This window comes from Terrapene carolina, unplaced genomic scaffold (assembly GCF_002925995.2).
Source record: "Terrapene carolina triunguis isolate 2854851 unplaced genomic scaffold, T_m_triunguis-2.0 Scaffold627, whole genome shotgun sequence".
Taxonomy (NCBI): domain Eukaryota; kingdom Metazoa; phylum Chordata; order Testudines; family Emydidae; genus Terrapene; species Terrapene triunguis.
Window position 1 is genome coordinate 153,694 of NW_020664978.1, and position 13,275 is coordinate 166,968.

Genomic DNA, 13,275 nt, shown 5'->3' on the forward strand with positions numbered 1-13,275 from the left:
ACATCCCACTATGCCATCCCCCAGCAGGCCAGAGACGACACCAGCTTTGGTAGAGCTGTATTGCAAACAGTGAAACCATAACTCTTAGCCCACCTCCAGGAATACTGCTTGAGAATCACGTGGCATGGAATTGACATGAGCCAAGCACTCGAAGAAGAAAAGATGGTTATCTACCTTTCGTAACTGATGCTATTTGAGATGTGTTGCTCATCTCCATTCCATGATCTGTCCTGCTGCCCCTCTGTTAGAGTTGCCGAAGGAACTGAGCGGGTGTGGGGCCCCGGCACCTCATATACCGGCGCATGAGTGCAGGACTCCAGAGGGTGCCAGAGCCGGCCCTGTGGATACCGCTAAGGCAAAAAATTCCAACGACGGTGCATGTGGACGCGCACACACCTACAGTGGAATGCACATGAGCAACACATCTCGAGGAACAACAGTTATGAAAGGTAGGTAACCGTCTTTCCTACAGAATTGTCTCGATCTCATGGAAAATTGGGCTTGTTTGAACAACACGCATTTAATAGAGCTAAATGCAAGGTTATATAGGAACCAAGAATGGGGGGCTAAGATGGGGGACTGTATTTTGGACATCAGTGACTCAGAAAAGGATTCTGGGATCATAGTGAGCAAGCAACTGAACATAATGTGAATCCACAGTGCAATGCAATGGCTAAGAAAGCAAATGTGATCCTTGGATATATAAGCATGGGAATATTGAGTAGAAGTAGGGGAGATGTTATCACTGTTTACAGCATTAGGGAGATGATAGGCCCAAATCCATAAAGGTATTTCAAAGGAAGTTAGAAGCCTAAATACCTTTGTGGATCTGGGCCTTACTGGCTATATGGGGCAGGCAGGTCTGTTAGGATATGTCTACGTAGCCTGTGGAAGCAAGTTTCAGGCTGGAGCTCAGGCTCTGAAGCCCACTCCTCTCCCTAGGTGTAAGCCTGAACTGCAACTTCGAAGTGCTGTCATTACAGCTTTTCTTAGAATGCTAGCACAAGCTCCACTAACCTGAGTGTCCACCCAGTGAGACTCACTGCTGCGGGCTGTGTAGACATACCCGTAAGGGGAGTCAGGCCCACACCTCACCTGTGACAGTCAGTTACCCTCCCAGTTGATCTTGATTGGCTACAAATCAGATGCTCTTGTTTAATTATTAGGGCTAGTTGGGAAGGGGGTCCTGGGATGCCTACAAAGGGTGAGAGCGCTCAGTCTGGGGGTGTTGCAGAATGCCAGTTGAGTCTTCTGGTAGGCCCTGGAGAAAGGTAAATCCCAGGCAGATAGACTGGAGGAAAACTGATGCTTGGCTACTTTGACTCCACCTGGGAGAAGGGGGACTCCCAGAGGGGAAAAATCCAGCTACCCTACAAAGCACTGATTCACAGAGTAACAACTGAGAACTGAGCCCAAAAGGGGCCAAAGACCCTCTTGTTTATGTTGGCTGTGGGACTATTGTCTGTGTCTTAGCAGCACTTTCCAGGTGGTGCCTGGAGAGTTTCCCCGAGGTGGGAGGGAACTGAAGTAGGGTGAATAGTGCCCCAGTAAGCACAAGGGCACTGTGGAAGCTAACCCTGCCCCGTGTGTTCAATTCTGGTGTCCACGCTTTAAAAAAGGGTATTGACAACTTGGAAAGGGGTCAGAGAAGAACAACAAGAATGATTTGAGGTCAAGAAATCATGCCTGAGACTGAGAGACTATTCAGTTTATCCAAAAGGAAGGTCAAGAGTTTACTTGCTCAGTCTATAAATACCTACATGGGGAGAAAAATTCTGATAGTAGAGAGTTCTTTAATCTAGCAGTGGTTCCCAAACCTTTTCATGCTGCGACCACCTTTGTGCTCACCTCTGTTAACGCAAACCCCTGGTTCTTAGTATTCAAGTTGGCTTTGCACAATCATAGAATCATAGAAGCGTAGGACTGGAAGGGACCTCAATAGGTCATCTGGTCCAGTCCCCTGCACTCAAGGCATGACTAAGTAATAACTAAACCATTCCTGACAGATGTTTGTCTAACCCGTTCTTAAAAACTTCCATGACAGACATTCCACAACCTCCCTAGGCAATTTGCTCCAGTGCTTAACCATCCTGACAGAAAATTTTTTCCTAATGTCCAACCTAAATTTTCCTTGCTGCAATTTAAGCCCATTGCTTCTTGTCCTAGCCTCAGAGGTTAAGGAGAATAGGAGAACAATTTTTCACTCTCCTTGTAACAACCTTTTATGTACTCGATAACAGTTTTCATGTCTCCCTTCAGTCTTCTCTTCTCCAGACTACACAAATCCAATTTTTTTCAATATTCCCTCATAGGTCATGTTTTTTTAGACCTTTAATCATTTTTGTTGCTGTCCTTTGAACTTTCTCCAATTTGTCCACATTTTTCCTGAAATGTGGCACAGAGAAGTGGATACAATACTCCAGTCAAGGCCTTATCAGCGTGGAGTAGAGTGGATCTTGCTTACAACACTCCTGGTGATACATCCCAGAATGATGTTCACCTTTTTTGCAGTCATGTTACATTGTTGACTCATATTTAGCTTGTGATCCATTATAAGCTCCAGATCTCTTTCTGCAGCACTCCTTCCTAGGCAGTCATTTCCCATTTTGTATGTGTGCAACTAATTGATCCTGTCTAAATGGAGTACTTTGCATTTGTCCTTATTGAATTTCATCCTTTTTACTTCAGACCATTTCTCCAGTTTGTCATAAGAACAGCCATACCGGGTCAGACCAAAGGTCCATCTAGCCCAGTATCCTGTCTTCTGACAGTGGCCAATGCCAGGTGCTCCAAAGGGAATGAACAGAACAGGTAATCAAGTGATCCATTCCCTGTCAACCATTCCCAGCTTCTGTCCAGATTGTTTTGAATTTTAATCCTATCCTCCAAAGCACTTGCAACCCCTCCCATGTTGGTATTGTCTGCAAACTTCATAAGTGTATTCTCTGCCATTATCTAAATAATTTATGAAGATATTGAACAGAACTGGACCAGACCGATCCCTGCGGGATGCAACTCAGTAGGCCCTTCCAGCTTGACTGTGAACCACTGGGAATGGTTTTCTAATCAGTTATGGAGCCACCTTATAGTAGCTCCACCTAGGCTATATTTCCCTAGTTTGTCTAAGAGGAGGTAGGCTGGACAGTATCAGAAGCCTTACTAAAGTCAAGGTAAACCACATATACTGCTTCCCCTCCATCCACAAGGCTTGTTACCCTGTCAAAGAAAGCTATTGGGTTGGTGTAGCAGGGCCCCTCTTGGTCCTGCCTCTGCTCTGCTCCAAAAACCATTCAGAGACTTTCTGGCTCAGCAATTACCGGTGCAGTTTATTTACAGCGTGCAATCCCACCCCCTTTGCACCATATACAGCTTGGGGTTTTCAGCCTTAAGGGCTTCTCAGTCTTGCAGCCAGGTGGAAGAGGGGCTACTACTCTCCTTCCAGTCTCTGGCTTCCCCCCTTCCTTCTTTCCTCTGGGCCTGTATATACCCCAGGCTAATTGGGCTGGCAGCTGTTTCCCCTTTGCCAATCAGGCACAGGTTTTTCTAGCCAGCTCCAATTTACCTCCCTTAAGTGGAGCTGGCGTGACAGAGGGCTGGCTCAGTAGATCCTGCCCGGCACCCTGTCATTACACAAATTGAATCTATTTCCCCATGTTAAGTATCCTCACACCTTTTTGTCAACTGACTGAAATGGGCCATCTTGATTATCACTACAAAAGTTTTTTTTTCTCCTGCTGATAATAGCTCATGTTAATTAATTAGCCTCTTAGAGTTGGTATGGCAACTTCCACCTTTTCATGTTCTCTGTATGTACATATATCTTCTTACTGTATGTTCCATTTTGTGCATCTGATGAAGTGGGCTGTAGCCCACGAAAGCTTATGCTCAAATAAATGTGTTAGTCTCTAAGGTGCCACAAGTACTCCTGTTCTTTTTGCGGATACAGACTAACACGGCTGCTACTCTGAAACCTGTCACAGTTGATTTCACCTGATTTGTTCTTGAACACTCCATCTTGAACTGAGAGTAGGTAGCTAGGCCTGGATTAACCAATGTCCACTTGGTGCATTTGTCCTGGTGGTCTGGCCCCTGTGCCAAAAGGGATGGGCAACTGGCAGCCTGGGGCCTACATCCAGCCCATCAGGTCATTTTATTTGGCTTGCCACTCCGTAGACTGGAAGGGGAGGATTTTCCCCCTTCCTGATCTCACCGTGTTGCTCCTGCATCCTCCACATTAAGTTTGTGACTGACTGCTGGCCATAGATGGCATGCAGCTGCTGCTGTAAGAGTGCGCTATTGCTTTGGTGGTGATGGCTCTGCTTAGCTGCCCCAGAGCTTCTTGCATTTTCTTTTTCCTTTCTCTTGGATGCCTTGGTACATGGGTCACGACCCACAGTTTGGGAACCACTGATCTTGCAGAAAAAGGCATGACAAGATCCTATTGCTGGAAAAACTAGACACATTCAGGTTAGAGATAAGGACCACATTTTTAACAATTAAGGTAATTACCCATTGGAACAACTTACCTAGCTACATGGTGGATATATTTTCATTTTGAAGGCTTTAACTCGAGTGGATGACTTAAAAACAAAACAAAATTAAAAAAAAAAGCTGCACACCTGCCTCCACCTCAACCAGAAGTTATGGGCTTGATGCAGGAATCACTAGGTGAAGTTCTCTGCCTTCTGCTTACAGGAAATCAGGCTAGATAATCATAATGTTCCTTTCCTTCGGGACTTAAAATCTATTAAATGTTCATGTTACCTGGCCAGGGAATAGTTCTTTCTTCACTTTGAGATACATATTGAGAGAAGCTAGTGACTGACGCATAAAATCACTAACTAGTTTATCAGTACTCCTGCACCCCCGTACGATACGAGAATTGTACTGGAGTGGTTAAACCAAGGGGTTCCCTAGATACAGCCCACAGGAAAAAAAACACCCTGCTTTTCTTAAAGTTGACACATTCTGGGAATTATGGTGTGTTTGGTTTGTGTTTTTTGCTCACAGATAGATTAAACCAGGGCTCAGATCACCGGTCTCAGATGGTATCCATAGGGGACCAGCTCTGGCGCCCTCTAGAGTGGCGCATGTATGCGCCGGTATAAGGGGCGCCACCGGTTCCCCCCTCCCTCAGTTCCTTCTTATCACCAGTGATGGTGCTGGAACATCTCCATGCGGCAAGCATTCTCTACCCAGTGGTTTTTGCCTATCACCCATTGTGTAAATAGTTCTTAGATAAGTAGTTTTTATTGTTCTCTTGATAGTTAGCTTAACAGTGACTGTAGATAAGTTAGAAAGCCCGCTGAGGGACTTACCCCAGGGACAGGGCATGCCCTGGGCTCCGGGCTTCAAGCCTTGTGATCTCTGCAAAAGGCCTATGTCGGTCAGAAACCCACATCAAAGCTGCTTGAAGTGTTTGGGAGAAACCCATGTTAGTGATAAGTGTCACATCTGCAGAAGCTTCAAGCCAAGAACTAAAAAGGAGTGGGACATAAGACTAAGAGCGCTCCTCATGGAGTCGGCCCTCGCGCTGGTCTTCGAGCTGCTGAGATCAGACTCTGCACCAATGCAAAGTGTGCCGCTGGCACCAGTCTCTGCCCGGCACCAATCCCTGTCCACGGTGCCTGCTAAGAAGCAGAGGATGCACACAGGTAGAGGGCGCTTCCCAATGTCCCATACGAGGAAGGAGAAATCCGAAGAGGAGCATAGGCCTGCGCATGGTAGTACATCTTTTCTGGAGCTCAGCCAGGCACCTACATTGCCAGCTAGGCTATCTAGCCCCCCCAGGGACCCACCAGCCACTCCAGGTAGTGGCAGAGGCCCCGGCACCTGGAGGTTCCATCCACGCCGGAGGCTTTCCAGGCTGCTAAAGACATGTCTTTGCTGGTGCCACCGATGCCCCGTCAAGACGTCATCTTCTCGAGAGTGAAGCTGGCACTGGGACCCGCACAACGTTTCCCATCCATGCGGCATCACTCCCTGGCACTGCGGCAGTTGGTGTCGAAGCAGCGATCCCCGGGGACACGCTTTCAACTCTCCCCTACTGACCAGAGCTCCTGGCACCATTTGCCTGACTCTGCATTGGTCCCCTGAGCCATGGCATGGCTCGCCAGACAGTTGGCGCAGAACCGAACCACGCCACCGGTTGCTGGAGCATGGTTGTCATTCCTTGTGGCAACGGTGGTCACCGGAGCCACAACATCGGTCCCTGGAACCACGCCCGAGATCGGAGACGCTGATTGCTGGACTTGTGGCACTGATCCCCGGGGTCGAGATGGTGCTCTCTGCTATCCCATTCTCATTCGCCAGAGTCCTGGTACTGATCCCAAAGCTCTAGGTGGTCGATTGCCGGTGTACTGTTGCCGATCCGCCGAGCTCCACTGCCAGTCCTGCGACAGACGGCACTGAGACCCCGAATCCCGGCACCTCTCCCCCAGCGGCAAGCGCTTGGATGGTAGGGGTGGAAGGGATTTGGACACAGCGTCGGCACCATCATGGTCCCTGTGACATTACACCCCATATTCTTCATGGAAATATTGTTATAATATTATTATAGCATAACTATAATGTATTTTATACAAGATGAGTCATGTGAGATATCATTGGAAAGGTTATGATTTACTGAATATGATTATCCTATTTGTATGCGTATATCATTTCTGTATTTGACGTTAGGATTATTGACTATGTATCAATTACAAGTGGGTTTACACCTGGGCAACCGCCCACCCGGCAGAATGCAATTAGTCTGGGTGGACTATTAGGGAGAACAATAGGTCTCTGAAGATGCTAATCTCCCACCTTCCTGAGAAGTTTCCTGGGATGCTACAAACAACCTTTGACTCATGGCAGCTTTGACACTGGAGGGTCATGTGATCATGTCACCTGGTACTGGACTCCGTGATAAAATACCAGTATTTTTCCATGTGGGATGGAGAGCGGACCACACTGGAAAACAAAGGGTTCCCACCATATGTAAAACCTACTTAAGGCTGGAGAGTGACTTGATCAGTGTTCGTTCTTCACTGAATCCCCGTCCAGGATGATGCTGGAAACGTCTAAGAAACAAAGGAAAAAAGTGGGGGAGAAGAGCTGAGCCCAGGCTGGAAAAGATGTCTGACTTGTGAAAGAAATGCCTAAAACAACATTTAGGGTGAGAAATTACTACTTGTAACCAGTTTAAGCTTAGTTTGCATGTTTGTTTTATTTGTTCAGTAATCTACTTTGATCTGTTTGTTAGCCCTTATAATCACTTAAAATCTATCTTGTGTAGTTAATAAACTTGTTTTTGTTTTCTCTAAAACTGGTTTGTGGAATTCATAACTGGGGGGCAAAAAGCTGTGCATATCTTCCTCCACATTGAGGGAGGGGGAGAATTTCATAAGCTTACACTGTACAGTTCTCTGTGCAGCACAAGACAATACTATTTTGGGTTTGCATCCGAGAGGGGATGTGCACTTAAGTGCTGCTTGAGGGCCTGGCTCAGCAGGACAGTGTAAGGGAGTCCAGGCTGGTGGAATTGGTGGGCTCAGTGGTACCCCCAATAATCACACACACCCAACTGCAGTTAACATGCACAATCCCTTATGTAATTCACCTAATAATCACACGACAGCTATGGGCACTATATTCAATATATGCACATAATTCTAGGGATGAAGTGGAACCAGTTCACAGAACATAAATTATCACAATCATCTCCCTGTTTCTGAGAGGTCCAGACCTCTCAGATCTGCCATCTCGCTGTATGCTGTTCCAGGGAAAGTCTTCTCATCAGCCAGTACCTTCTCAAATCACTGCTTTAAGTATTCATTTTGAAGCCCTTTCACTGGGGAATATCTTTAAACCTCTCACCCTTGGAAAGCAAGAAGAAAAAATGCTTCAGACTTTAGAGATTATGGCTCAGGGCTATGCAGCGTTCCAGGGCTCTGTCCTGAGCAAAATGTCAAACACATTAAGTGGAGAAGGCTGATTTCCATTTTTAATAATGGTCTACGTGATAGCAGAACATTTAGGACTATATATGGTAACCTCCCTGTCACAGTTACGGGACTAGCTGCACCTCTGTCCCTTTTCTGGTCTCTCATTCGGCCACTCCCTGATTGTGCGTTCATTTACACCAGTTCCACATTCTATTTGCTGAAACTGAAGTTTATACTGAATTTTTGACATCGTTAGCCTTTAGAGTTAACAGTTGATTAAAGTAGTGCTTTGCAGTGGAGCTCACACATCTGTGAGCCACTGTTTCGGGCTCTTCGCAGAGTCAGGAAAACAACACTGTCTCACTTTATACTCAGTAAATATTGTGAAGGTTTGCTTCACAACCAGGAGGAATAGAACTTTTTTTTTTTAAAGTAAAATCTTCAATTCTGCAGAATCTGAATATCCCATATGACCAACAGACAGATGGACATGCCTCAGGACTAACAGCTTGTGTGTTTCAATTGTATTACTGTTAGATGCCCCCACCTTATTATCAGTCAGTCTTGTGTCTCAGGAACTTTTATAGTGGGTAGGGGACCTTTGCCAATTCAGTGCTGGGGAGATGTAATTGGAGAGTTGGGGGTTAAAAGGAAGAGCAATGGGCAATTGTGAACACAGGAAGATTAGGAATGCCCGAAGGTTACGAAGGCCAGCAGGCCCTCCAGTGCCTGCAGGACCTTCCAGCATCACAGGAAATTAATCATGTTAGATATACTGACTTAATTTTTTTCAGAGTGGTAGCCGTGTTAGTCTCTACCAGCAAAAACAACGAGGAGTCCTTGTGGCATCTTAGAGACTAACAAATTTATTTGGGCATAAGCTTTCGTGGGCTAAAACCTGATGAAGTGGGTTTTAGCCCACGAAAGCTTATGCCCAAATAAATTTGTTAGTCTGGTGCCACAAAGACTCTTCGTTGGTTTTGACTTATTTTTCTTAACGTTGATGTATAAATGTCATCATTTCCTCCCCTGCTTTGGCTGCTTTAGGAGTCTGATATTATGATATTGACATTATGTAAAAGTTCCATAACAACTTGCTTATTGACTTTAAGAAATACCTATCTCCATGACAGACACTTCAATAAAATCCTTCAATCCACTCCTTCCCCATATACTAGAGGGAGAACCTGAGGTGAGTCCAGTGTTTGAGATTCCTACCGAAGCAGTTTCTATCAGAAGTGTTGGGAGCAGCGAATTCTAAATGTCCATTATCCACTGAGAATAAAAGCCCCTCTGTGTGTGTAACCTAAATGTAACCAGTGCTGGTGTGATGTGAATCTGTGTATGTGTGTGTTGAGGGCAGCGTGCCAGTGCTCCGTGTCTGTGTGTGTCCTGGCAATGCTGTCTGCTTACCTACAACAAGCACATGGAGTGTTTTCAGCGCTTCATAAAGCCCTGTAATTAATAGTGGATAGTACCTGTAACACCATCCACCCACAGAGTATCACAGACCACCTCTTTGTGGCAGGGCAGTAATATCTCCATTTTACAGGGGTAATAGCAGAAAGGTTATAAGATTTGTCAAGTCAGTGGCAGAGCCAAAATTAGAACCTGGCTTTTCCAGTTGTTGTTACAATTGCTATTATTATCTGTACCTTGTTGGTGTGCTGGGTGCTGTATTGAACTCAGAGGGGAAAAAGTCCCTGTGCCAAGGAGTTTACTATCTAAATTAGATACATCTCAGTTGAGTCTCACCATTCATCAAGTGGTGATCTTCCCTCACAGCATTGCAGACTTGTTTCCTGCTGTAATGCTCCTTGACGAACAGCATCACTTTGAGCTCAGCACAAAGATCAAACGGAGTCAGATTGGGGGTGGGGAGGGGAAAGTGTCAGTATTCTTCCAAGTTCTACCCACAAATTGAGCTCCGCCCATGTGAGTTGTCAAAATGAGACACTGCTCATGGTAGATTGTAAGAACAGTCAAAATATGATGACGTGTGCTCTCTGAGGGCAAATGGGCACCTGAGCTTCAATATACTCATGGCTTCAGTGAGGCTTCAGTATACCCAGGGCTTCTGCTAAGCCACGTGGGCTTGGCTACTTTGTTGGGGGAAAAGAAAATCAGTGGTGGCATCCAGCATGCACCACCCCTTGTGGCACCTACTGGCAGCGGTTTGTACAAATCTGTGACCCACCCTCTCCTTTTTTGCATGAGGAATGAAAGCATTAATAAGCTTGACTAGGCAGCTGAGTTTACACTTTGATGAAATGAATGGGGTAGTTCACACCTCTCAGCCTAGGTGCTGGAACTAGGGATGCTGGGGGTGTGGCAGCATCCCCTGGCTTGAAGTGGTTTCCATCATATACAGGGTTTACAGTTCGTTTCAATGGCTCTCAGCACCCCCACTATACAAATTGTTCCAGCACCTCTGCCTCTCAGAGCTATTGTTCCAGACTCTGCATCGATTACACATTTGGGTCACAGTTGTGAGGTTTTCTTTGCAACTATAACAGTTGAAGGGTTTGTTTGTTTTTAATGAAAGCTGGGGTTTTGGAAAGCAATTTAATGCTTTCCAAGAGGTGCCAGGATAGCATGTGGAGCTTGCTGGTTGTTTCCAACAGGTGATGGGAAGTGATAGCTTTCCATGAAGAAAGAGCTGTGGTCTTGCCAGAGAGTGACTAGCCCATGGATTCTGAAGAGATGAACAGTTCCTCTGAAGGAGGCTCGGTCTTGCCCTTTTTCATAGTCATCTCCTGTCTGCCCATTTCTGGCTGTTGCTCTTTAAGACTGACTGACTTTTCAAAATTACCTTTCAAGATTGGGTGGAAGTGCCTGCAGAGAACAAATGGGGGCCTGCAATGTGTCCCAAAATAACAGCTCTGTATTTCCACGCTGGCTTAGATGCTGCCTGGATAAACCTGTGCAGGAAATGAGGAGAGAGCTGCTGCTACTCAGAGACTCGCAAGGTTAGTGATATAAATAAATTATAATGTGATGCTTTTGTCCTTAGAGAATTTAATACACTAAGACGGGTGGGGAATCGACGGCCCACAGGCCAGATTCGGCCTGCTGCTTCATTTCATCCAGCTCGCAGCAAGTCTTCGCGCTGTGGGCTGGAAGCCCCCTTCAGGTAGTTGAAGGCTGCTATCAAATCCCCCATCACTCTTCTCTTCTCCAGACTAAACAAGCCCAGTTCCCTCAGCCTCTCCTCGTAAGTCAAGTGCCCCAGCCCCCTGATCATTTTCGTTGCCCTTGGCTGGACTCTCTCCAATTTGTCCACATCCTTTCTGTAGTGGGGGACCCAAAACTGGACGCAATACTCCAGATGTGGCTTCACCAGTGCCGAATAGAGGGGAATAATCACTTCCCTCGATCTGCTGGCAATGCTCCTACTGATGCAGCCCAATATGCCGTTAGCCTTCTTGGCAACAAGGGCACACTGCTGACTCATATCCAGCTTCTCATCCACTCTAATCCCCAGGTTCTTTTCTGCAGAACTGCCGCTTAGCCAGTCTGTCCCCATCCTGTAGCAGTGCATGGGATTCTTCTGTCCTAAGTGCAGGACTCTGCACTTGTCCTTGTTGAACCTCATCAGATTTCTTTTGGCCCAATCCTCCAATTTGTCTAGACCACTCTGGACCCTATCCCTACCCTCCAGCGTATCTACATCTCCCCCCAGCTTAGTGTCATCTGTGAACTTGCTGAGGGTGCAATCTATCCCATCGTCCAGATCATTAACAAAGATGTTGAACAAAACCGGCCCCAGGACCAACCCCTGGGGCACGCCACTTGATACCGGCTGCCAACTAGACATTGAGCCGTTGATCACTACCTGTTGAGCCCGACAGTCTAGCCAGCTTTTTATCCACTTTATAGTCCATATGGGGCCTAGGGGCCTGATATGCCAGCCGCTTCCGGGAGCAGCACCTTAGCCCACTGCGCTGCTGACCAGGAGCCGCCTGAGGTCAGCTGGCTTCATTTCAGCTGCCCAGCCAGAGCCTGCACCCCAAACCCCCTGCCCCAGGTTGGAACCCCCTCCCGCACCTTAACTCCCTCCCAGACCCCACTCCCCAACCCCCTGCCCCAGCCCTGAGCCCACTCCTGCACTCCAAACCCCTTGGCCCCAGCCTGGAGCCCCCTCCTGTACCCCAAACCTTCCCCCGCTGAGGCGGGAAGCCCCAAGGGTCCATGCCCCCCACCCTTGCGGGGCTGTATATGGCCCATGACTGATTTTTTTCTGTGGGTCAATGGCCCCTGATAGAAAAAAGGTTCCCCACCCCTGCTCTAAGAAATGAGGATTGAGTTACTGTCCAGTGCAGTCTCTCCAGAAGGCCTGTGATCATATTCAGCACTGAATAAAGTAGCCATCTTTCTGAAAAGCAGCTAGGAGCCTTTGTTTCCAAAGGATGCAACGAGAGAGGGGCACAGAGAATCAAACCCAAACACAGTGTGATGCTCTGACCTGGGCGGACTGTCCGGTGCCCTCAGACAGACTGGAGGGATCTGTCTCAGTTTACATTTTGATAACATTTGCCATGACCATTAAATATTAGAGTAAGATGCATCAGGGATGGGAAGGAGTGATCCTAATAGGGATATTCCAAAGGGCCTCAGGGAAATGAGTGCTGCTGATCTTTGAAGCTTCTCCCTGGGGTTCTACTGGTACAGCTGAGCCAACTATGACCTTTCACACTTAGATGGATGGTTAACATAGCAATGGATGCAGAATAGTGTTAGTCTGTGAATTGGTCAATAAGAGAAGCCTGGCTTATTTTGTTCCCTTTATTGGACTAGTGCTGAGGGTCAATATTGATTGCTGCAGATGTTCTTTAATCGGATATGAATGGAGCTCGAGGAAATGTATGTTTTTTGAAACTGGAGGATGTGTAATAAGAACCAGCATTGTTCCTGGGAGCTTGTCAGGGTCTGTTTTGTATGAGTCTGAGTAAAAAAACCCAGAACAGGAACTATCCTTGTGAGACTTTCAAGTGACATTGTTCTGAAATGCTACTATATGGGGTCAAAAATCTGAGGAAGAGAACTTGAAGCTGGGATTGGAGGTGTGAGAAGAGAGGGAAGAAGTAGGATGCAAAGAACAATATGATTTCTCTGAACACTGACCGTTTTGCTTGATTCAAATGCAGAACAGTTTGATTCTATAAACTGAGACCCACCTATACTGTAAAAAAAAGTTTAAAATATATTTCAGTTCTATAGTGTAGCCAGAAATGAACTGTATTTTTTTCTGAACCATGGTGTATTATCATCATGATATATTGCTCTTGAGTAATACTCATAATGTACTAGGTTTCTCTAAACATATAGCCCCTGTCCTGGAGAACTCACA

At 46.5% G+C, this 13,275-nt stretch overlaps 1 protein-coding gene across 4 annotated transcripts in view; it reads left to right on the forward strand.

The window, feature by feature from the left end:
- Positions 1–13,275, forward strand: part of PLXNB1 (plexin B1) — a 138,529-nt gene that overhangs the window by 15,149 nt on the left and 110,105 nt on the right. For 3 of the 4 annotated variants that reach the window (XM_029913384.1, XM_029913386.1, XM_029913387.1), the window contains exon 2: positions 10,550–10,894. The exons of the other annotated variant lie outside the window; for it this stretch is intronic. The gene's annotated coding sequence lies outside the window, so the exon portion shown is untranslated. The remainder of the gene's footprint in view (positions 1–10,549; positions 10,895–13,275) is intronic. 4 annotated transcript variants of the gene reach the window in all.